Here is a 27,395-nt window from a genome sequence, read left to right on the forward strand (position 1 = left end):
CATAATGGCAGGATCAAGTTCACACATAACAATATTAACCTTAAATGTAAATGGACTAAATGCTCCAATTAAAAGACACAGACTGGCAAACTGGATAAAGAGTCAAGACCCATCAGTCTGCTGTATTCAGGAGACCCATCTCACATGCAGAGACATACATAGACTCAAAATAAAGGGATGGAGGAAGGTCTACCATGCAAATGGAGAAAAAAAAAAAGCAGGGATTGCAATACTAGTCTCTGATAAAACAGACTTTAAACCATCAAAGATCAAAAGAGACAAAGAAGGCCATTACATAATGGTAAAGGGATCAATTCAACAGGAAGAGCTAACTATCCTAAATATATATGCACCCAATACAGGAGCACCCAGATTCATAAAGCAAGTCCTCAAAGACTTACAAAGAGACTTAGACTCCCATACAATAATAATGGGAGACTTCAACACTCCACTGTCAACATTAGACAGATCAACGAGACAGAAAGTTAACAAGGATATCCAGGAATTGAACTCATCTCTGCAGCAAGAAGACCTAATAGACATCTACAGAACTCTCCACCCCAAATCAACAGAATATACATTCTTCTCAGCACCATATCACACTTATTCCAAAAATGACCACATAATTGGAAGTAAAGCACTCCTCAGCAAATGTACAAGAACAGAAATTATAACAAACTGTCTCTCAGACCACAGTGCAATCAAACTAGAACTCAGGACTAAGAAACTCAATCAAAACCGCTCAACTACATGGAAACTGAATAACCTGCTCCTGAATGACTACTGGGTACATAACGAAATGAAGGCAGAAATAAAGATGTTCTTTGAAACCAATGAGAACAAAGATACAACATACCAGAATCTCTGGGACACATTTAAAGTAGTGTGTAGAGGGAAATTTATAGCACTAAATGCACACAAGAGAAAGCTGGAAAGATCTAAAATTGACACTCTAACATCACAATTAAAAGAACTAGAGAAGCAAGAACAAACACATTCAAAAGCTAGCAGAAGGCAAGAAATAACTAAGATCAGAGCAGAACTGAAGGAGATAGAGACACAAAAAACCTTCCAAAAAATCAATGAATCCAGGAGTTGGGTTTTGAAAAGATCAACAAAATTGATAGACCACTAGCAAGACTAATAAAGAAGAAAAGAGAGAAGAATCCAATAGACGCAATAAAAAATGATAAAGGGGATATCACCACCGACCCCACAGAAATACAAACTACCAGCAGAGAATACTATAAACACCTCTACGCAAATAAACTAGAAAATCTAGAAGAAATGGATAATTTCCTGGACACTTACACTCTCCCAAGACTAAAACAAGTAGAAGCTGAATTCCTGAATAGACCAATAGCAGGCTCTGAAATTGGGCAATAATTAATAGCCTACCAACCAAAAAAAGTCCAGGACCAGATGGATTCACAGCTGAATTCTACCAGTGGTATAAGGAGGAGCTGGTACCATTCCTTCTGAAACTATTCCAATCAATAGAAAAAGAGGGAATCCTCCCTAACTCATTTTATGAGGCCAACATCATCCTGATACCAAAGCCTGGCAGAGACACAACAAAAAAAGAGAATTTTAGACCAATATCCCTGTTGAACATCGATGCAAAAATCCTCAATAAAATACTGGCAAACTGGATCCAGCAGCACATCAAAAAGCTTATCCACCATGATCAAGTGGGCTTCATCCCTGGGATGCAAGGCTGGTTCAACATACGCAAGTCAATAAATGTAATCCAGCATATAAACAGAACCAAAGATAAAAACCACATGATTATCTCAATAGATGCAGAAAAGACCTTTGACAAAATTCACCAGCCCTTCATGCTAAAAACGCTCAATAAATTCGGTATTGATGGAACGTATCTCAAAATAATAAAAGCTATTTATGACAAACCCACAGCCAATATCATACTGAATGGGCAAAAACTGGAAAAATTCCCTTTGAAAACTGGCACAAGACAGGGATGCCCTCTCTTACCACTCCTATTCAACATAGTGTTGGAAGTTCTGGCTAGGGCAATCAGGCAAGAGAAAGAAATCAAGGGTATTCAGATAGGAAAAGAAGAAGTCAAATTGTCCCTGTTTGCAGATGACATGATTATCTATATAGAAAACCCTATTGTCTCAGCCCAAAATCTCCTTAAGCTGATAAGCAACTTCAGCAAAGTCTCAGGATACAAAATTAATGTGCAAAAATCACAAGCATTCTTATACACTAGTAACAGACAAACAGAGAGCCAAATCATGAATCAACTTCCATTCACAATTGCTTCAAAGAGAATAAAATACCTAGGAACCCAACTGACAAGGGATGTAAAGGACCTCTTCAAGGAGAACTACAAACCACTGCTCAGTGAAATAAAAGAGGACACAAACAAATGGAAGAACATACCATGCTCATGGATAGGAAGAATCAATATCGTGAAAATGGCCATACTGCCCAAGGTAATTTATAGATTCAATGCCATCCCCATCAAGCTACCAATGAGTTTCTTCACAGAATTGGAAAAAACTGCTTTAAAGTTCATATGGAACCAAAAAAGAGCCCGCATCTCCAAGACAATCCTAAGTCAAAAGAACAAAGCTGGAGGCATCACGCTACCTGACTTCAAACTATACTACAAGGCTACAGTAACCAAAACAGCATGGTACTGGTACCAAAACAGAGATATAGACCAATGGAACAGAACAGAGTCCTCAGAAATAGTACCACACATCTACAGCCATCTGATCTTTGACAAACCTCACAAAAACAAGAAATGGGGAAAGGATTCCCTATTTAATAAATGGTGCTGGGAGAATTGGCTAGCCATAAGTAGAAAGCTGAAACTGGTTCCTTTCTTACTCCTTAAACGAAAATTATTCAAGATGGATGAGAGACTTAAATGTTAGACCTAATACCATAAAAACCCTTGAAGAAAACCTAGGTAATATCATTCAGGACATAGGCATGGGCAAGGACTTCATGTCTAAAACACCAAAAGGAACGGCAACAAAAGCCAAAATTGACAAATGGGATCTAATTAAACTAAAGAGCTTCTGCACAGCAAAAGAAACTACCATCAGAGTGAACGGGCAACCTACAGAATGGGAGAAAATTTTTGCAATCTACTCATCTGACAAAGGGCTAATATCCAGAACCTACAAAGAGCTCAAACAAATTTACAAGAAAAAAACAACCCCATCGAAAAGTGGGCAAAGGATATGAACAGACAGTTCTCAAAAGAAGACATTCATACAGCCAACAGACACATGAAAAAATGCTCATCATCACTGGCCATCAGAGAAAAGCAAATCAAAACCACAATGAGATACCATCTCACACCAGTTAGAATGGCGATCATTAAAAAGTCAGGAAACAACAGGTGCTGGAGAGGATGTGGAGAAATAGGAACACTTTTACACTGTTGGTGGGATTGTAAACTAGTTCAACCATTATGGAAAACAGTATGGCAATTCCTCAAGGATCTAGAACTAGAAGTACCATATGACCCAGCCATCCCATTACTGGGTATATGCCCAAAGGATTATAAGTCATGCTGCTATAAAGACACATGCACACATATGTTTATTGTGGCACTATTCACAATAGCAAAGACTTGGAATCAACCCGAATGTCCATCAGTGACAGACTGGATTAAGAAAATGTGGCACATATATACCATGGAATACTATGCAGCCATAAAAAAGGATGAGTTTGTGTCCTTTGTGGGGACATGGATGCAGCTGGAAACCATCATTCTCAGCAAACTATTGCAAGAACAGAAAACCAAACACTGCATGTTCTCACTCATAGGTGGGAACTGAACAAAGAGATCACTTGGACTCGGGAAGGGGAACATCACACACCAGGGCCTATCACGGGGAAGGGGGAGGGGAGAAGGATTGCATTGGGAGTTATACCTGATGTAAATGACTAGTTGATGGGTGCTGACGAGTTGATGCGTGCAGCACGCCAACATGGCTGCGGTATACATATGTAACAAACCTGCACGTTATCCACATGTACCCTAGAACTTAAAGTATAATTAAAAAAAAAAAAAAGAAGAAATTACTGTAACTATCTACTAATTTGCTCTTTATGCTTCCTGAAAGAGCTGCTTTGAGTATTATGGTTTTCACGTGATGTACTGCTAATGTCTTCTGAAGTTCTAAGTTTTAATAACTGTCAAGATTTCTAATTCAGTCTCCTCTGTCAAATATAGTAATGCATGCACAAACAAAAATATTCTCACATTTCTGGCTAAAATATTTTTTCAAATGGCTCACTTATATCTCCCTACCTCATTTATTGCACCTACTAATGAGAGGCTTTGAGATTCATTTAATTGAGATTCATTTTTAGAACCATGAGAATGCCCTAATATCTTCTTGGTCCTTTAGAGGAAACATTAAAATTGGCCATAAGACTGACAGAGTTCATATATATGTTCTGTGACTCATGGTAAAAACACCACATACCATTAATAACCCATCTGTTCCATTTCTTGGTATACTAGAGTGTAAGGTCTCTTGGTTCTAAGACTGTAACAGCTCAAATCTATTTAGTACACTAGCTACAACAGGTTAACATTAAGTTGGCTGCATTTCAAGCTAACAAAGCTGTCAGCAGTTCCAGGCCAGCGCTTAGATTTTTTTTTTTTTTTTTTTCCTTTTGGGATCATGCTTCCTTATTTCTTCTCTCCTGAATCTATTCTCATCTCTTTCTCTATTTCTTCAGCTTTTTATATTTGACTACTACTAGCACATGGTCACTAATATCAGGTTCATTGGACAAATAGAGATTTTTCAATGACATATGTGTTTTATTACTAATGATAGTACATAAGCAAATATTTACTGATAATGAGTCTGGGGTATCTATCTGGAAGGTTTGATGAGATAATATATACTCAGAGATCCAATATTGAGTCAGTCAGATCTTTCTCATATATTTTTTCTGTGGAGTCTGTGTGAAAAAAATTTAAAATCAGGGAAAGTTTTGGGCAGGAGAAGCTAAAAAGTCTAGAGAAGTTAGTCATATAGAGATTGCCATTTCAAAATTAGAAATAAATATAAGACAAGCCTCTTTCCGATTTTTATATACCCTAGGGTATTTGTGTGCCCTTTAAGCTTAACCAGAGTTCCACTTTTGCTTGATTTGCAGAATGACCTTCAGAAAAAAGAGGTGTGAAGTGTTCTCTACCTTGTTTCATATTTACTCTGGTAAATGTGTGTTATCAACAGAATTGTCTAATATCAATCAACCATAAATTGTTTATATGCTTTTGTTTTCTAAATAAATAAATTTGCATTTGCAATTTATGTTTACTTTATCTCATATAATTTATTTTCTCCACCAGAAAATATATCATGACACTTCCAATTTCAGAAATAAACAAGCATCACATTAAAATTTTGATCCTAGCCAACTCTTCTTAGAATTTCTTTTTCTATTTAGTTTGGAAAATTCTGACTAACAGCTAAAGAAATGATATTACTTTGTAATAAATTTAGACTATTTCTGAATAGCACACTATCTTCACCTGCATTGTCCTCATGATGGACAAGTAGATAATTAGAAAAATCCAGAAGACTGACACGAATGTCATACAGAATATGTTCAACACTGGTATCTTTAGTCATACATATTTGTCATCTGACTTGTTTGTCACAAAGTAGCTGTAGGCCCTTAGGCAATTTATTTTTTAACCCTACATTTCCTTATCTGTAAAGTTGATATAATAAGAGTTACCTGTGTTAATTAAGGATGAGTCCTAGGAATCTGTATTTTAAATACAGTTTTGAGTATTCCCTATGCAAATACCCTGAATTTGGTTCATAAATGTGTGATGAAAGCTACTGCCCCAAACAAGTCCTGTTTCTTTATTGTTTTTATATAAGAGTGATCTATTGATTATAAAATTAAATATTAAATAATAAATTATGTTTTATGTTGCATGGAGGAAAATCCTAAATAAAAACAAACACTCCAGAAGAATAAATCATTTTAATCTGCCTTTTGGGCATAGCTTCACTATAACATTTATTTCCCTGGGGTTTTCTACTTTTTGTCTTCACATCTACAATTTTTTTTTCCTTGTAATGTCTCATGATACCTGCTCTTTTGTTGTTGTTTGAAGAAAAATCTTTAGTGCACAAAATAGTATTTATACAAATTTTCTTCCATATATTTCCATACAAAAGAAATGCAAAATGAGATTAAAGAACAGCTTCAGATAGAGTTTTCATTTTGATGTATCAATGTTATTGACAAATGAATTCTATAGTATTGGAAAACAATGCCTGATACCCCTTTTTTCCTGCAATATTCTAACAAGGCAAACCAGATATCTGAAAATCCAACAAAAAAAAATCTTTAAAAACCTGATGAAGTACATATTTAAATAATTTTTAAATGATTTGTGAAAATGTCAAGAAATTTAGAGTAATTTTTCAAAGTAAAGAGAGAAAAATGGGGTGTTAAAACAGAGAGGTAATTACCTTTTGTAGCCACTGACAATCCAGAAATCAAGGTGTCATGGAGTTTCAGTATTAAAAGCCATGTGGTGGGGGATTAAGTCAGGAACTCTCACACAAAGCTATGACTGCTGATAGATAACGCAGACTGAAAGAGAGAGCCTACAGTGATTTCACCTCCACAGCAGAGACTTGTTATGTCTCCTCCTCTGTGGGCATAAAAGTAGAAGGTTGGAAATCGTGATTCAAATATACAGAAACAATAAAAAAAATTCAATTTTATGCTTTTATAAAGTTCTTGGAAGAAGATATCATAAGGACATGTCAAAAGATGGATGATAAAACAACAAAAAAATGAAGCAGATTAAAGACAGAGGGCGAATTTCCCTAATACATGATTAATTCTACAAAAAGTTTTTTAAAAGATGAAAAAATCTAAAACCAAAACCATGAAGAGATAATTCTCCAAATTATGATATAAAAATGATTCTTAAATGTATACAAACAGGTTCAATCCCCTTCAAAATAAGTACAAATTAAAATTATGCTAAAATCTTATATATCACCCATTAGATTCACAAAATCTCAAAAGTTGTCAACACTTTAGTTAATAAAGCTATGGAAAACTATGAGCTTTTATATACTGCTGGTAGAAATGCAAATTGGTAAAGACTTATGGAGATGACAATATATTACAAAACTGCACAATAATTTTCCCTTTGTCCCAACAATCTCACTTTGATAATTTTATCCTCAAATTACATATGAAATACTCAAAAATACCTATGCAAAAGGTTATTCATTGTGACATTAGTTGCAATTACAAAACACTAGAGACATCCCAAATACACATTCATAGGCTATTGGTTTAACAAATTGTGGTATTTAACACAATGGAGTACTACAAAACTGTAAAAAAGAATGAGAAAGATTTTGAACAGATATGAAGTGATCTATAGGGTACATTCTTAGTTGAGAACAGCAAAGCACAAATTAAAAAACTGAAGTGTAAGTACAAGCACATTTATCATAAATTTTTTAAAAGATGAAAAATCTATAATGTAATACAAATAGATATTAATAAACCTAAGTTTATTTCAAATGATATCCCATTAAATAGTATAATTATCATTATGTTCTATATCTTGACAGTTAAATATACAGTTTATTATTATTATTCCAGCTACCTATCATAAATGATATTCCTATTATGCTGGATATGAGAGATGTTTCATTATTATTAAAAAGAGATGCTTTGAGTGCCATAGAGAAGCTAGTAAATCCTCAGGGAGTGGTTGAAGAATGATTTGTGTTGTCTTGGACAAATTCCCTGACACTCCATGACTCAGTTTTTCATTTATGAAATCAGCTTATAAAAGTCTCTATCCAGTAATGTCATTATAAGGCTTAAGTAGTTATTAGACAAACTGCTTAGAATAATATCAAGCACATAATTAAAATCAATAATTATTAGTCAGTAGTAAGAGCATGGAAGCCATTTCTCTAGGATCCAAAGTCTTCAACCATCAGTTTGTTCCTGAGTATTAGTGACAGTTGAAAGCATTGTTTTAGTTACTGTACCCTGTAATGGCAAATAATAGTGATTCTCAACTGGGTATGGCATCAGCATCATTGTTGATCTCTTAAAAATTATAAACAAACACAATTCAGAGAGTTGAGTATCACCCAAAACCTCCTGAACATAATTTTTAGACATCAGGCCCAGGTTTACATAAGTTCGAAAATGTCATAGGTGATACTGACAAGTTGTCTTCGTTAAGAACCCCAGTGATAGAAATATTGAGGAAGTATTATAGCAGAAAAGAAATTAAAGTCCTTCACCTCAGACAGAGAACTGCATCTCAGTTTCTTTTCTGTAAAATGAGGATAACGATCCCTTACAGTGGGTTTGTTATGATGGTTAATAAAGATAATAAATAGAGAATACTTAGTTCATTGTTAGTAGTCAATGAATGACGGCTATTATCATTTTCTGTTCTTGTAGAAGGCTGAAAAATTACATAAAAAGAGGAAATGAAGTGTTTATAAGATATCATAGATAATGGAATTTAATATCATATTTTAATGAGATCTATAATTTTGGTAGAATTTTAAACTCGACTTTTAAGACCATTAGACCAAAACTTATAAAATATAAAAATATCACCAATTTTCAAAAAGGTAATTGAAGGTCTTCGTGCAATTTCAAATAATGGATTTATGCTGCTGACTTGCACACACAAATGAGTGCCCTTGTGAATAGAAAGATATTCAAGCATGTTTATCATATTCTGAGCCTGCAACTGCATACTGATCAACGCCCCTCACTCATTAACATACAAGACTCTTTTCTTGAGCTTTCATTTGCATGCTCTTCTAAAAGCTCCTTTTTTCTTCACTGTTCAAACAGCCAATGACCTTTGTAATCAACAAGAAAATTAGAAGCAGGTGAGAGCTTATTTTTAATGATGCTGAGACCAAATTGTTTAAATCTGAAATTTTTTTCTATAATTTGTAATGCCTGACAAATATTAATTATATGAAGTTAGAGACCAACTTTCTCATTGTCTCTGATCAAGCTCTGTAACTAACCGTTTGCTTTTATATTCAATACATAAAAACACCTCTCTTTTATCACTTTTTTTTTTTTTTAACCTGGAGGCTTCAGTATTAACATGGTATCTTTGGGATTTACTTAATGATGTGGCAACCATTGCAAATTTATCTAGATGATTATAAGTGAAACTGATTGAGCACATTTCCTACAGGATTGCACTTATTTATTTTAATGAGTGCATATTAGTGAATCAGAAATAAAGTTTCAACATCATAAATGACAAGTATAGGCCGTGTTTTCTGTCTGTTTTGTGTCTCAGTATTCTTAATCATATTTACTTAAAATATCCCATTCCCTAAGGTTTCTCAGAATTACCAAACAACTTTTGTTTCAGCTTCATATTCAAGTATATAATGAATTAAATAATGAAGATTGCCAATTGCAGTCATACCTAGATTATCTACAAACAAACACATGCCTGGTGAATCTAAAGCAAATTGAATTTCAGGCCAGGTTTTCTACAATATTTAACATGATCTACTCCACTACCTCCCAATTCTCATGAAAAAATATGCTCAAATAAACTAAAATTATATCAAAATGTATCATCCAAATCTTTCAAGATAAATAGAAACTGATTTCATAGTAGTCCAGAGTTTTGGATTTGTCACAACTCCCTTGTTAATTTTAAGCAATGTAGTATTCATTATATTTCATGTCTTAACCTATCCAGCTATTTCTCCATTATTATTGCATTTGAATGGAAGTAATATTATTGTTATCCTTTAGCAAATTAAATGCTTAGTTTACCTAAGATATAAAACAGAATATAGAGTTTTTTGGGGGTGGGGAGGGGAATCCTATTTAAATATTTTGCTTTTCGTTTAAAATAATGTACAATGACTTGTTCTTGATGGTTTGACAATATTTTCCAAGACTGTCCTGTCTATTAATATTTTTTCAAAAGGTCCAGGCGTCATAGCTCACATCTGTAATCCCAGCAATTTGGGACGCTGAAGCGGGTGGATCACATGAGGCCAGGAGTTCAAGACTAGCCTGGCAAACATGGGGAAACCTTGTCTCTACAGAAAATACAAAAATTAGCAGGGCGTGGTGATGCGTTCTTGAAATCCCAGCTACTCAGGAGGCTGAGGCAGAAGAATCACTTGAACCCAGGAGGCGGAGCTTGCAGTGAGCTGCGATCATGCCACCACACTCCAGCCTGTGTAGACAGAGTGAGATTCTGTCTCAAAATATATATATATATAATAGAATATATATATTATGTAATATACGCTTTTTATATATTATATATATTTTTAATATATATAGTCAAGAGGACTGACCCTCTTCAGCTATCCATGCATTTGAATACAAAAGATTCAGTGCTATTTTAAATATTTATACCTACCTATATATTTAAATCACATACACCACAAAGGTTTCATTGGTGGCAGTGCCTTAAAACCTTCTAATCAAGTAGAAGCCTGCTTAACAGTGAATTGGCCTTTAAATACAAAAATCAAATCTCTGAATCTTATTTTCCTGTTTTATGTTATATTTATATATTGGCTAATTATCAAATAATCCGAGGTAGCTTAAAATGAGACATTAACATGCACTTTTAAATTGTAATAGAAAATCCAGATTACAGAAAAAGTTAAGACAATATACGGCTAACCTATATTTTTCACAGATTTCCATATATAACCACGAGCCTTATGACATGCAGAAGAAAAATAAAAGGGATATAATAAATGGCATAGCTCTAACAGAAGTTAGAGTTTATATGTATTATAATGAACATCTAAGCACTATAACAGTTAACTCAAGATTCAGCTTAAGGTTCGAATGCATGTTTTGAGTTCAATGATCTCTATGTCAGTAAAGCTTGTAAAAATGTCATATACTGCTAATGCCATACAGTGTCATATACTGCTACTTTGGAAAAGTCAGAGGAAAAGAAAATAAACAAGTAAAAATAAACCTATACAAAGCAGAAAGAAAGATTTAACTACTGTTTATATGGCCTTTTCTATGTTGTATGGCCTCAGGGATACTTGAGCATTTGACATTTAGTTAATTTTCCTAGCAATATTAACTCAAATAATGCATAGGTAGACATAATATTGGATCCAAGATAAATGAGAATTCAATCAAAGACTGTATATAAGAGCAAGCACATGTGCTTTATCGTTGACATTGTTTATTAACAAATGAGTCACCAGTACTGTCGAGAAATAGCATCAATAAGGAATGAAAACTTGTCACAAATCCCCAAGGACACTGTGGACTAGTTAGATGTAAAAGATGAAGGGATTCAATAGCTGATGGCCTTCTTAGCCAGTGACCACTCAGCTCCTTCTGTGACTAAACATGTTTTGAATGTGGATTTGGGAAACTGTGCTTGGGAATCATGAGGCACTTCATGTTGTACAAGCTATATTGTTGTTTGCCCTTGATCCTATCTTAAAACTAAGTAATCTTGGTGCTGGTGATGCCTATCATGTTGTATTTAATTATCAATCCCAGCTTACCACCACTGATGCTAGTAGAGTTCAATGAGAATGATAGTAATTAACAGCATTTCATATAGCTCAAGTAATCTGAAGAAAACTATAGCTGAAAGAATTCTTGGTTTAGATTGGCAGGGTAGAAAGAGGGAGTTGATTTTTACTATGAGTGGTCAAGGAAGATCTCACCTAGAAAGAGATATTTCCACAAAGACCTGAAGTACAAGGTATAGGAAGTCATTTTGATTTTTGGAGGAAGAGCATTCCAGAAAGAGGAAGAAGACACATAAATGATTGGAGGCAGGAATATGCTTGGTGTGCTTTATATTAATATTTAAAAATCAGCGAGGCAGCCAGAGTGTTCAGTGTGGAACAAATTAGGGGTAACAGATGTAAGCAGATGAAATCAGCAAGATAATTATTGTGGGTAAGAGAGGGGCAGGTATTACAGAGCTTTCTATTTCATTCTAAGGACTTTCAATTTCACTTATAAGATGGGGAATCACCAGTGGGCTTTAAGCAAAATAGAGACATAATATGACTTATGTCTTATTAGAATCACTCTATTATTTTCTTAACCCACTGAGGGAGGCATTATGCAAGGAGAACAACTGAGAGGCTAGCATAGTAATCCAGATAATAGTGAAAGGTGGCTTAGCCCAAGAGAGCAAAGGATGATCAAGAGTGGTAAAACTGACAGGATTTTCTGGTGAATGTGTATGTAATGCATTGATAGAGAGGAATTAAGGATGATTCCAGGGATTTTGGTCCAGTGACTGAAAGGATGGTGTTGCCATTGTAAAAGATTATTCACTAGACACATTAAAAATGGTAAGACAGATTTTATTCAGACTTCAGAATAGCATAGAGAGATTTTTGTATGAACGGAGTTCAATTGCATTGAAACAAAATGAAAGAAGTTTTTTAAATGCAGAGTGTGCTAAAGGTAGAGTCCAGAAACACATTAAGAGTGGGAAGGGGAGAGAGGTTGGTTAATGTCATTAGGTCATCTACATTTGCTAACTTACAAAGTTAGACTCCTATCCAGCTAAGGAGACTAGGAGATAGGGGACTTATCTTTCTTACTGAGTACTTTTCGAAAGGATGGCTCCCAAGTTCTTGAGAAGGACATTGCTGAGTTGTAGAAGATACTTCTAAAAGGGACAGAGAAAAGATTTATATTTGCACATAAAAAAACATAATAATGCTTCCAAGAAAAGGGTAGTCAGGGAACTATAGTCATGTTTTGGCTGGAACAAAGCGTAAATTCTTTTGTAGCATTGAGTTTTCTCAGGCAGGGATTTTAAGGGGCTGAAGTTGTCATCCTAGGAACACTGCCCTGAGCTGATAGAAACTATACTAGTGTTTATTTAAGTCTGTTAGTGTAGGTGGTAGATAAAATCATTTGTACTAAGAGTTTGTAGTTCTTATACTACAAGGCCGAGGCCTAGTTAAAAAGAGGACTCAGAAGAGCCCTTGAGTAGGGTTTGGTCAAAAGAGAGTCTTTGTCATCATATAAAAAGTTTCAGACTAATTCTCCATTTCCATAAACTGAATCTCTTCTTCTGACATTTATAGTTAAAACCTGTTGTTTACAGCATAGCTAGCTTCTACTTGGAGAGGGAAATGGTTGTCTTGGTCTTCTGAAAGGATCTGATATTATTTTATTTCACATTAATAATACACATATATTTTCTTAATAGAAAGAAACCAATATTAAATTAAAGGTAACATTATACCAGCTTAACTTTATCTTTTGGCACCTTATTTAATACCAAATTATCTGTATCTGCTATTCAGTGGTAAAGATGATTTCAATCAGGTTGTATTTAAAATATTAAAGTTACATTAAAAATAAGTCACATTTGGTGCTTTTTTTAATAATGCCTTAACAAGAAAGAAAATTAAAATTCATGCATACTGAACACAGTAAAAATTCCAAACAGAGTATGCAAAAAGAAAAAAAAAGGCTAATATATTTCCCATTAGGAGGAAAATTACCATAATATTATAAGCATAAATTTAAGGACGAATGAGTAAGCACTTATAGTCACAGTAAATGCATAATAGATGTTCAAACCATTTTCTGACTCCTCCATACTGTTTTGTTTGGGAGAATGCTTAAAAAGAGAACAATGTAGCAAACAGCTGGTGAACATTCAACCATATTCCTGTTAAACAACATGAGAAAAGAAAGCAACTTTTAAAATTTTGTTTTCTAAGCCATAATTGCATACCTCATGCTGACAAATTAAAAAGCAAACAAGCCTATGTACATTCAAATAATAGGTGTTGAGGCTCTAAATGTCGAGCACTTTCTATGAAACACTCAGTTTGCAATTGCATATTTCAACTCACATATGTTTAAGGTAAAATATAATAGTTAAGCATGACAGGAGGCCAATGCACAAATGTTCATATTTGCACCGGTAGACCTTTCCAAAACCATGATAATTATTTGAGATGTATGAATAAAATATTGGTTTTGTAAAAAAGTCTTCAATTATTCAATTTATATTGTTATAGGCCTCGCAGCTTACAGTAAAAGAAAATGAATACGGAGCCCAGTTTGGATACAGGAAAAAAATATTTGCAAAATATACATCTTTAAAAAAAATTTTTGGCCGGGCGCAGTGGCTCAAGCCTGTAATCCCAGCACTTTGGGAGGCCGAGATGGGCGGATCACGAGGTCCGGAGATCGAGACCATCCTGGCTAACACGGTAAAACCCCGTTCTCTACTAAAAAATACAAAAAACTAGCCGGGCGAGGTTGTGGGCCCCTGTAGTCCCAGCTACACGGGAGGCTGAGGCAGGAGAATGGTGTAAACCCGGGAGGCAGAGCTTGCAGTGAGCTGAGATCTGGCCACTGCACTCCAGCCCAGGCGACAGAGCAAGACTCCGTCTCAAAAAAATAAAAAATAAAAAAATCTTTTAACTTTTAATTTTTGTGAGTACATAGTAGGTGTATATATTTATGGTATACATGAGATACTTTGATATAAACATGTTTTGCACAATAATCACATCATAAGGCAGGGCAAGGTGGCTCATGCCTGTAATCCCAGCACTTTGGGAGGCCGAGGTGGGCGGATCACGAGGTCAGGAGTTGGAGACCCGTTCTGACCAACATGGTGAATCCCTGTCTCTACTAAAAATACAAAAATTAGCCAGGCGTGGTGGTGCATGCCTGTAATCCCAGCTACTCAGGAAGCTGAGGCAAGAGAATTGCTTGAACCTGGGAGGCAGAGGTTATAGAGAGCTGAGATCGTGCCATTGCACTCCAGCCTGGGTGACAGAGCAAGACTCTGTCTCAAAAATAAATAAATCATCATCATCATCATCACCTCATGGAAAATGGGGCATCCACCCCCTCAAGCCCTGATCCTTTGTGTTGCAAACAATCCAATTATACCCTTTTAGTGGTTTTTAAATGTATGATTAAATTATTTTGACTATAGTCATCCTGTTGTGCTATCAAAAACTTGGTTTTATTCATTCAATCTTTTTTAGGGTGTGTACTCATTAACTATCCCCACCTCCTCCCTACACCCCCTACTACTCTTCCCAACCTTTGGGTACCATCCTTCTGTTCTCTATCTTCATGAGTTCAATTGTTTTGATTTTTAGATCCCATATATAACTCAGAACATGTTATGCTTTTCTTCTGTGCCTGGCTCATTTCACTTAACATAATGACCTCCAGTTCCATCCGTGTTGTTGCAAATGACAGGATCTCATTCTTTTTTATGTCAAAAGAGTACTCCATTGTGTATAAGTACCATATGTCCTTTATCCATTCATCTGTTGATAGACACTTAGGTTACTTCCAGATCTTGGCTACTGTGAACAGTGCTGCAATAAATATGGGAGTTCACATCTCTCTCCAATATACTGATTTTCTTTCTTTGGTATATATACTCAGCAGCAGGATTGCTGGATCATATAGTAGCACTATTTTTCATTTTTGGTGGGAACCTCCAAACCGTTCTCCACAGTGCTTGTACTAATTTACATTCCCACCAATAGTGTATGAGGATTACCTTTTCTCCGCATCCTTATCAGCATTTGTTACTGCCTGTCTTTTGGACATGAGCCATTTTAACTGGGGTGAGATGATGTCTCGTAGTTTTCATTTGCATTTTTCTGATAACCAATGATGTGGAGCATCTTTTCTTATGCCTGTTTGCCATTTGTATGCCTTCTTTCAATAAATAGCTATTCAAATATTTTCCCATTTTTTAATTTGATTATTCATTTTTTTCCTCTAGAGTTAATTTGAGCACCTTATATAATCTGGTTGCCAATTCCTTGTTGGATGGGTAGTCTACAAATATTTTCTCCTATTCTGTGGGTTGTCTCTTCAATTTGTTGATCATTTCCTTTGCTGTGCAGAGGGTTTTTGACTTGATGTTACCCTGTTTTTCCATTTTTAATTTGGTCACCTCTGCTTGTGGGGTATTACTCAATAAATTACAAAATACATATCTTATAAAATACTTATATCTACATTTTACATAAAGATCTATACTAAACAATACAATAAAATAGGCAAAAGACATAAATATTTATAAAAGAAAACACTCAAGTGGCTAACGAGCCCATGAAAAGATGTTTGTCATCAGTAGTCATCAGAGAAATGCAAATAAAACCAAAATTGATAGCATGCCGTATCTACTAGCATGAGTACAATAAATAAGACAAACCACAAGAAACATTGGCAAGCATCTGGAAAACTGAGATTACACATAAATTGTTAGTGGGAATGTAATATGGTAAAGCCACGGTTGCAAATAGTTTGTCAGTTTCTCCAAAAGTTAAACATGAAATTGTCATATGATCCTAGCAATTCTATTCTTAGATACGTATCCAACATAAATGAAAACGTATCCCCATGCAAAGATTTGCACAGAAATTAGGTTACATGTGAGGTTTACAGCAGCATTATTCATAACAGCCAAAAATTGGAAATGACCTAAATATCCATCAACTGATTGATCAATGGCAAAATACTATATATTCACACAATGAAATATATTCGGCAATAACAAAGGAATGGATTGCTGACACTCATGACATCCTGTGTGAGCCTCAAAGAAGCCAGTCACTAGTTCCATATTATATGTTTCTATTTATATGAAATTTCCAGAAAAGGCAAACTTGTAGAGACAGTAAATTAGTGATTACCTAGGCCTGGGGCTAGGGTAGAAATTGCAATTAGGCCTGAGGAGTCTCACCGTGGAAAGGGTTGAAAATGCTCTAAAATTTATGCTGATGGTTGCATCATTTGATAAAGTTACTCAGAGACAGTGACTTGTGAACTTGAAATGAGTAAATTTTCTCATATGCAAGACATACCTCAATAAAGTTGTCAAAATATTAAGCTTCTCTCTCTCTCTCTCTCTCTCTCTCTCTCTCTCTCTCTCTACCTCTCTATTTATATCTATCCAGCTTTCTAAGATTTAGAACTTAAATGTGAGGTAGATATCATTGGGACTTTTTTTAACTTTTTGAATAAAAAGACATGCCTACATGCTTGTCCTAAGAGCAAGTAAGTCTGATTTAATTGACTGGTTTCTCAGTAGAGGTTGGCATTTCAGATTAGATCACATGGAAGATATTTATAATAAATGGATGGGTACATTTGCATTTTCAAAGCTTTGGTGAAAAACACAAGACGTAAGTACAAAATACAAATGTTTTCCATCACTTTTTGTGTAAATTAAGTTGCCTCTAAATGAAAGGATAATAGGTTGCATAAATATTTTATTAAGCTTTCATAAAGATTCTTAAGTATATTTTTTAGAAATGGAGAAAGTGATGTACTCTAATGAATTTGTAATGCATCTTTTTTACTAAGATATTTTATTTAGAAACCAATATGCACACAAAAATTTACAGTATCCTATTCACACTGTATAAGACTATACATGAGAGTCAAAGATGCTCTAAAACAAGATGTGAACACAGGAATAAAGGTAGAAGTTTTCTAAGTGTGACAGTTAAAAATATAATCATACATGAGCTCTCCAAGCCTGTGATACAGTGAAACAGAAGACAATCAGGTGAATACATCCATAAAAGATGGGTTATAGGAAAGTCGGAGAATAAAATAGTAGATTTGTATTTGAACAGCAAGGAATGTAAATATTGATATATATTAAAATTAGATTGAACAAATAATGTCTTTTGTTTAAATGCCTTGTGTTACTAATTAGAAAGTTGTATCTTAATTTATAACGAGATTTGAGAATCCATTTTTTTCATCTTTTAGAAAGTTCATAACTGTTATGAAATATGTAATTTCAGATGTCCTAAAAACTCATGTGAAATGTTAGGCACAAACAGAAACACCTCTTAGCTCTATGACTAGGCAAGTTTCTTAGTTTCTATAAATTTAATTTTATACTGTCATTATAAGCATTAAATGAATATGAAGCATTTATTAATATATCTTTCACATTATTTGTTTTATAAATATTAGGTGTTTATAGTAGTTAGTATTGGTATTCTTGAATTAATCCGGGTATAGAGGCAAATAACACTAATCTTACATGCAATTGAAAATTGTATATTAACATATTAATTGGCACTTTTAAATCTAAACTTGTTTTAAAGTGAACCAAATTCACAAGATGAATTTTGAGGGTTGAGTAAAACATCTATACATGTCCATTAACAACAGTCATAAAGCTCATGTGTCATAAGTGTACGTACCATGGTGAGCCAGATTTTCATTCTAGTCCCATCAAACTTCACTTGCCTGGTTAGCCTTTTATAATTAAAAAGACAAGTGAACGTATATCTATTCAAGGGGTTTCTTTTATGATAATGTTAAAGATAATGCATAGGAAGCACCTAGAACAGTGAAATTAGCATACTGCAAGCTCTACAAGTGGTTGTTCTTGTTACAGTTATGGAGTAGATGCTATCACTAGACATATTACCTTGTCTTCCCTGTTCAACCTCCAACTTTGCCTTATTTCACCACGGCCATTTCCACAGTTTCCAAAATCCTGCAACTCTTACTTTCCACCACACTGGTATAGCAAGAGAGGACTCAAAGTTCCTTGCTTATTTTTCAAATGCTAACTCTTTCAGATACTGCTTCTACTGATATTATCAAAGTGCTGGATTGGAAAACTTATTCTAAAAAGACATGAACCTTTGGTGACCAATTAAACATAGCTATAAGATATGATACAAGAAAGTTTAAAAACAAAAAATTACTGTTTTTCATGTACAAATAAGTGTTTCCTGGACATGTGTAGAATTTTTCTTCTGTGCTGACATTCAACAGGGAGTAACAGTCATTGATCCATTCATCAGTTATAATTTCTTGTGTACTTCCTACACTTCTTGATCTTCCCAATGACAATATAGGATGATGATGTGTCTACCATCAAAGAACAAAATGGCTTTTTTGCGGGGATGTGTCCAAACCAGTTGAAAGTGATCCTCAGCCAATTTTCATGAGTTATATTGCATAAATTGATCATTCACATCTGCATATATGCCTCTCCCCCTACACACACACACACATGAGAGACAGAGAGAGAGGCCACCATTAGTTAAATAGGAAATGCAAGATGTTTTTAAAATAGGTTGGGTAAAGTGTATATTTAGATTTCATAACTCCTCAGAATTAACAACTCAGAAGTATATTTATTATTCCATGTTGATTCTGAAATATGTAGCAACCAGGAGAGAACTGCGATATTTATTGACGGTCAATGTTTTCAAGTACTGTCCAGCATTGAAGGGCAGCCTTTATTTTCAAGTTGAAGAGAAGACAGCACGGCCTAATAGAAATTAACTTTTAGAGACAAAAGTTTCTGTTGGGTTCAAATCTGGTTTCATTACTTGCTTTTATGAACCTGAACAAAATAACTTTCCCTATTCACAGTGTTTTTGTGATCCTCAAGGACAATAGTTCACAAGGGTTGTTGGTTTGGGTAGGTAGTGTTGGAAGTAAACTTCTTGTGCCAATTTTTCTGTGTTTAACATTATTTCTATAATGCAAGTATAATAACTTTTAGAGACTTAATGGATAAAATAAAGAAGCATTTCAATACTGAAATGTATTCAAAATGCACAATGACTACAAGAATGTAGTTATAAATAAACCAGGCCCACCACACTGATAATTTTTCAAATAGATAGACATGATTAACTGAATCTAATGTTATAAACATTAGATTGGATATTACTGTTGTGTGTGTATATTATCAACTCATTCAACAAACATGTTTAACCAATAAACAGTGTTTCAAATACGCTTAGTGCACTTTAGGAAAACCAGTCTGATATATAACTAAACAGAATACATATTTGGGCAACATAATAACTAATATAAGCTGAAATTTATTGAAAGCTTACTATATATAACACATGTCCCAAAGTTATCACATTTAATCCTGCAACAATCTTATCCAGCGGTACTATCATCATTCCCACAATACAAATGGGAAAAATAAGGTAGACAATCAAACAGTTATGCGAACAACAAACCCCGAAATAAAGTTTAAGGAAGTTGCTCAACGTGACCAGGATAACAGAGAGATGAAATCAACCATTATAAAAGTGGTAGTGGAAGAATTTGCACACAGAGTAGGTAGATCTAGAGTCACTCTTAACCATTCCATGAATATCACAGAGGCAGCCTCCATCTGTAAAGCCTCCAATAAAAAGTCTCAATTATAAATTTTTAGGAATTAGTTCCTAGCAAATATCTTATTCATAAGAGCAGCTAAGATTATCAGTAACTCAATCTGAAAATGTCATTTTTTTCAGTGTCTTAACAACCTAAAAATCCAATGAAAGTTGTTCACAACTACTTTTAAGTAAAGAGGGTGATGTATAATCTGTCTAACTTGTCCTTTCACCCCATTCCTATTTTCTAACTGAAATTAAAAAAAATATATATATACACACACACACACACACACACACACACACAAACATATATATACATATATCAGAACAAATATAAAAGTTTGAAGTGCCTCGAACTAGCAATGTTTTTCTGTGGATACCCATGTATATGGATGAGAAATAAACATAGCCCCAAGACATGATGAAACCTGTAAGTGATTCCTATCTTTCTCGGCTGTAGACCGTAACTCAGGCTCATGTTAGATTTACTGTGCTGAGGAGCTGCTCTGTGGGGGGATCAGGGTTGCTTCAAGATCATCTCTCTAATTAGTTACCTTTTCATCTGAGATTACACCCCAGATTTTATTCCTTTATAGTGTCATAGATTAAGAAGCCACATCAGACAGAAAAAAATGTACATTGCATACCAAAAGGTGAATTAAATAATTAGAAAGTGTTGGAGAATAGAAGAACATTAAAGACTGTGCACTTTTGGTTGTTTTGAACACCTTCTGCCAAGAGTAACTGCACAGCTTACATGAGATTTTCTAAGGATACATTCACCTCAGCATAATCAGAGAAACAGGCAGGGAGAACAGATACATGGTCATCAGCCTTGTATATTCACTCTGCACATCAGTAGGCTTCAGCAGAAGGTCTGAGAAAAGGCCTCAAAAGGGATGCAGGTGAAGAGTGAGGGGCAGAAGGAGATGCAGTAGCACTGCTCCTGAGAAGCAGAGGCCTAGACTGATCTCTTCTCATTCAAAGATGAGTGAAGAGAAAAAAAATAGCATGAGGTTTATTTTAAAAACTCTGAAAAACAAAATATAGAGATAATGTATTGAGGATATAGAAGAACATATTTTGGTTAATGATTTAGAGGCAAAACCATAGTACTTAGAAAGCATAGTATTTAGAAATAGATATATTTATATACACACATACACACACACATACATACATATATATGTATATATATAAATAGACATAAGTTCACAGCATGGAATGTAAATGGCTTTTGGCTAGCTGCTTAAAACCTCTCTTGAAAATTCCCAGGAAATCATTGTAAATAACAAAATACAATATCAAATACTGTATTTGGCAAGTTACAGACTTACTACTGATGAAATCTGTAGGCATATTTCAAAATTGTAAACAATTTCAGGGCATTAACAATAACTAAAAGGGAAGTAGAGGTAAATACATGAGAAAAATAACAAAACATTACTCAACTCTAGGGCTGAGGCACTGTAGCATCTTCATGGTATGGAGATAGCCAAACAACCAGCATGAGACACAAAGGTGGTGCTTGTTCAGAAGATGAAACTGATAAGATGCAGGAAACAAAGTAATGGGGAGGGGCGGGGGAAAGGTAACAAAGAGAGTTATGTAACACTATGTCTGAACCAATCAGGAAGTAATCTTTTTGTAGTAATTATACAACAGTGCAAACAGGACACTAATAATTATAATGCACTAATTTTCAGAAAGAAAAAGATTTAAAATAGATGTTACAGAGCTCTTTATGATGCTAAGATATTAATACAATATTCATTTTCTTAATTGTAAGAACGTTTGTAATTAATGTGAAGAAAAATCAAAGGCACAAAGCATTAGTAATTTTCATATAATATGTTTGCATTTTAAAATATTAGTTAATTCATTAGTAGGAAAACTCATTTAGGAAGTACAATATTAGAATATTCACCTAAGGGCAAATTTACATACCAGGTAAGTGACAGCTCATTTTCAATTTAATTCATTAAAGTATTCCTCTTTACTCCAAAAGAGATAAATAGACTTTGTCAGAGATTTCTGAATAAGGTGTTAACAATTGTGCATAGTTCAATGTTTAAATAGTTTAAAAAAACAGGATCATCATGGCAGATGGGAGGTAGGACTGGATTACAGCTCCAGACAGAGCAAAGTACGGAGGCTCGCATTGTGAATTTTAGCTCCAGATCAACTGCAAAAACAAACCAGCAATCCTGAGAGGACCCACAGACCCTCTGAAGGAAGTGGACTGCTCCTGCAGGACCCAGGAGACATCTCAAATACTGCGCATGCCACAACTATGGAAGTGGGAAAGGGGAACTATTCCTCTCCTGAACACACACTCCCACTGGAGAAAGTGAAGGCCTGTTTGCAGGAGAAGTTTCCAACCTTACCCAGAGCTGAGTCAATTTAGAGAGCTGAGTGAAATACAGGGGTAGGGGAAGCAGCAGAAAGGCCCTGGGAGCTCTTTGGGTCCCCAAGCAACCCATTCCTGCCTGGCACCACAGGGATCCACCAGGAGGGCAGCCAGAGGAGCAGGGGGTAAAATTCCACAGGGAGAAGGAAATCTCTAACTGAACTTTGTAACAACTTGAACGGGGGAGAGAGGTCTCCTGGTCAGAACTCAAGGATGGTTGCAAATCCAGTTTGCAGACTCCACAAGCTGGGGAAGGACTAAGCCCTCTTCTTTCACAGCTAGGAGGCAGGTAGCCTGGGGCAAGTTTTCAAGCTCGTCTTGCCCATGGACTGGAAACAGACCGTTGGGGGGCTGTTGGGGTGCAGGGGGGCACAGTGGGAGTGAGACTGGCCCTTCAGTTTGCGTGGGAGCTGGTGAGGCCTGTGACTGCCAGCTTACCCCCACTTCTGTGACAACCTGCATGACTCAACAGAGGCAGCCATAATCCTCCTAGGTACACAACTCCAGTGACCTGGGACTCTCAACCCCGTTCCTCACAGCAGCTGCAGAAAGACCTACCCAAGGAGAGTCTGAGCTCAGACACGCCTAGCCTTGCCCCCATCTGATAGTGCTTCCCTACCCACCCTGATAGCAGAAGACAAAGGGCATATAATCTTGGGAGTTCTAGGGCCCCGCCCACCACTGGTCCCTCTCCATACTACTACAGCTGAGGATCTCTGGAAAGGGCCACCTCCCAGCAGGAGGCCAACCAGCACAAAAATAGAGCATTAAACCATCAAAGGTAAGAACCCTCACGGAGTCCATTGCAACACCCCACCGGCCCCACAGAGCACAAAGAACACCTGGGAAATTCATCACAAAAAGGTCATCGCCTAGGCACATTGTCATTCCTCCACCAGAACAGGAACTGGTATCTACATCTGAGAGAACCATAGACAGTTCACATCTCAGGACTCTGTGCAGATAACCTGCCGTAGCAGCCTAGAGCTGGGTATACTCACTGGGTGACTAGACCCAGAAGAGAGACAACAATCACAGTTGTTCAGCTCACAGGAAGCCACATCTATAGGAAAGAGGGAAAGCACTATATCAATGAAACACCCCGTGGGACAAAAGAATCTGAACAACAGCCTTCAGCCCTAGACCTTCCCTTTGACAGAGCCTAACCTAATGAAAAGGAACCAGAAAACCAACCCTAGTAATATGACAAAACCAGGATCTTTAACACCCCCCCACAAGCACACTAGTTCACCAGAAATGAATCCAAACCAAGAAGAAATCCCTAATAGACCTGAAAAAGAATTCAAGAGGTTAGTTATTAACCTAATCGGGGGGCACCAGAGAAAGGCGAAGCCCAATGCAAGGAGATACAAAAAATGATACAAGAAGTGAAGGGAGAAAAATTCAAGGAAATAGATAGCTTAAAGAAAAAACAGGGGCGGAGCAAGATGGCCGAATAGGAACAGCTCCAGTCTCCAACTCCCAGCGCGAGCCACACAGAAGACCGGTGATTTCTGCAGTTTCAACTGAGGTACTGGGTTCATCTCACTAGGGAGTGCCGGACAATCGGTGCTGGTCAGCTGCTGCAGCCCGACCAGCGAGAGCTGAAGCAGGGCGAGGCATCGCCTCACCTGGGAAGCGCAAGGGGAAAGGGAATCGCTTTTCCTAGCCAGGGGAACTGAGACACACAACACCTGGAAAATTGGGTAACTCCCACCCCGATACTGCGCTTTAAGCAAACAGGCACACCAGGAGATTAAATCCCACACCTGGCCGGGAGGGTCCCACACCTACGGAGCCTCCCTCATTGCTAGCACAGCAGTCTGCGATCTTGCCGCAAGGCAGCAGCGAGGCTGGGGGAGGGGCGCCCGCCATTGCTGAGGGTTAAGTAGGTAAACAAAGCCGCTGGGAAGCTCGAACTGGGTGGAGCTCACAGCAACTCAAGGAAACCTGCCTGTCTCTGTAGACTCCACCTCTGGGGACAGGGCACAGTAAACAACTACAAAAGCAGCAGAAACCTCTGTAGACGCAAACGACTCTGTCTGACAGCTTTGAAGAGAGCAGTGGATCTCCCAACACGGAGGTGGAGATCTGAGAAGGGACAGACTGCCTGCTCAAGTGGGTCCCTGACCCCCTGAGCAGCCTAACTGGGAGACATCCCCCACTAGGGGCAGTCTGACACCCCACACCTCACAGGGTGGAGTACACCCCTGAGAGGAAGCCTCCAAAGCAAGAATCAGACAGGTACAGTCACTGTTCAGCAATATTCTATCTTCTGCAGCATCTGCTGCTGACACCCAGGCAAACAGGGTCTGGAGTGGACCTCAAGCAATCTCCAACAGACCTACAGCTGAGGGTCCTGACTGTTAGAAGGAAAACTATCAAACAGGAAGGACACCTATACCAAAACCCCATCAGTACATCACCATCATCATCAAAGACCAGAGGCAGATAAAACCACAAAGATGGGGAAAAAGCAGGACAGAAAAGCTGGAAATTCCAAAAATAAGAGCTCATCTCCCCCGGCAAAGGAGCGCAGCTCATCACCAGCAACGGATCAAAGCTGGACGGAGAATGACTTTGATGAGATGAGAGAAGAAGGCTTCAATCCATCAAACTTCTCAGAGCTAAAGGAGGAATTACGTACCCAGTGCAAAGAAACTAAAAATCTTGAAAAAAAAGTGGAAGAATTGATGGCTAGAGTAATTAATGCAGAGAAGGTCATAAACGAAATGAAAGAGATGAAAACCATGACACGAGAAATACGTGACAAATGCACAAGCTTCAGTAACCGACTCGATCAACTGGAAGAAAGAGTATCAGCGATTGAGGATCAAATGAACGAAATGAAGTGAGAAGAGAAACCAAAAGAAAAAAGAAGAAAAAGAAATGAACAAAGCCTGCAAGAAGTATGGGATTATGTAAAAAAACCAAATCTACGTCTGATTGGGGTGCCTGAAAGTGAGGGGGAAAATGGAACCAAGTTGGAAAACACTCTTCAGGATATCATCCAGGAGAACTTCCCCAACCTAGTAGGGCAGGCCAACATTCAAATCCAGGAAATATAGAGAATGCCACAAAGATACTCCTCGAGAAGAGCAACTCCAAGACACATAATTGTCAGATTCACCAAAGTTGAAATGAAGGAAAAAATCTTAAGGGCAGCCAGAGAGAAAGGTCGGGTTACCCACAAAGGGAAGCCCATCAGACTCACAGCAGATCTCTCGGCAGAAACTCTATAAGCCAGAAGAGAGTGCGGGCCAATATTCAACATTCTTAAAGAAAAGAATTTTAAACCCAGAATTTCATATCCAGCCAAACTAAGATTCATAAGTGAAGGAGAAATAAAATCCTTTACAGATAAGCAAATGCTTAGAGATTTTGTCACCACTAGGCCTGCCTTACAAGAGACCCTGAAGGAAGCACTAAATATGGAAAGGAACAACCGGTACCAGCCATTGCAAAAACATGCCAAAATGTAAAGACCATTTAGGCTAGGAAGAAACTGCATCAACTAATGAGCAAAATAACCAGCTAATATCATAATGGCAGGAACAAGTTCACACATAACAATATTAACCTTAAATGTAAATGGACTAAATGCTCCAATTAAAAGACACAGACTGGCAAACTGGATAAAGAGTCAAGACCCATCAGTCTGCTGTATTCAGGAGACCCATCTCACATGCAGAGACATACATAGGCTCAAAATAAAGGGATGGAGGAAGATTTACCAAGCAAATGGAGAACAAAAAAAAGCAGGGGTTGCAATACTAGTCTCTGATAAAACAGACTTTAAACCATCAAAGATCAAAAGAGACAAAGAAGACCATTACATAATGGTAAATGGATCAATTCAACAGGAAGAGCTAACTATCCTAAATATATATGCACCCAATACAGGAGCACCCAGATTCATAAAGCAAGTCCTTAGAGACTTACAAAGAGACTTAGACTCCCATACAATAATAATGGGAGACTTCAACACTCCACTGTCAACATTAGAAAGATCAACGAGACAGAAAGTTAACAAGGATATCCAGGAATTGAACTCATCTCTGCAGCAAGCAGACCTAATAGACATCTATAGAACTCTCCACCCCAAATCAACAGAATATACATTCTTCTCAGCACCACATCGCACTTATTCTAAAATTGACCACATAATTGGAAGTAAAGCACTCCTCAGCAAATGTACAAGAACAGAATTTATAGCAAACTGTCTCTCAGACCACAGTGCAATCAAACTAGAATTCAGGACTAAGAAACTCAATCAAAACCGCTCAATTACATGGAAACTGAACAACCTGCTCCTGAATGACTACTGGGTGCATAACGAAATGAAGGCAGAAATAAAGATGTTCTTTGAAACCAATGAGAACAAAGATACAACATACCAGAATCTCTGGGACACATTTAAAGCAGTGTGTAGAGGGAAATTTATAGCACTAAATGCCCACAAGAGAAAGCAGGAAAGATCTAAAATTGACACTCTAACATCACAATTAAAAGGACTAGAGAAGCAAGAGCAAACACATTCAAAAGTTAGCAGAAGGCAAGAAATAACTAAGATGAGAGCAGAACTGAAGGAGATAGAGACACAAAAAACCCTCCAAAAAAATCAATGAATCTAGGAGTTGGTTTTTTGAAAAGATCAACAAAATTGACAGACTGCTAGCAAGACTAATAAAGAAGAACTCATCTCTGCAGCAAGCAGACCTAATAGACATCTATAGAACTCTCCACCCCAAATCAACAGAATATACATTCTTCTCAGCACCACATCG

Source organism: Theropithecus gelada, chromosome 4 (assembly GCF_003255815.1).
Source record: "Theropithecus gelada isolate Dixy chromosome 4, Tgel_1.0, whole genome shotgun sequence".
NCBI classification, from domain to species: domain Eukaryota; kingdom Metazoa; phylum Chordata; class Mammalia; order Primates; family Cercopithecidae; genus Theropithecus; species Theropithecus gelada.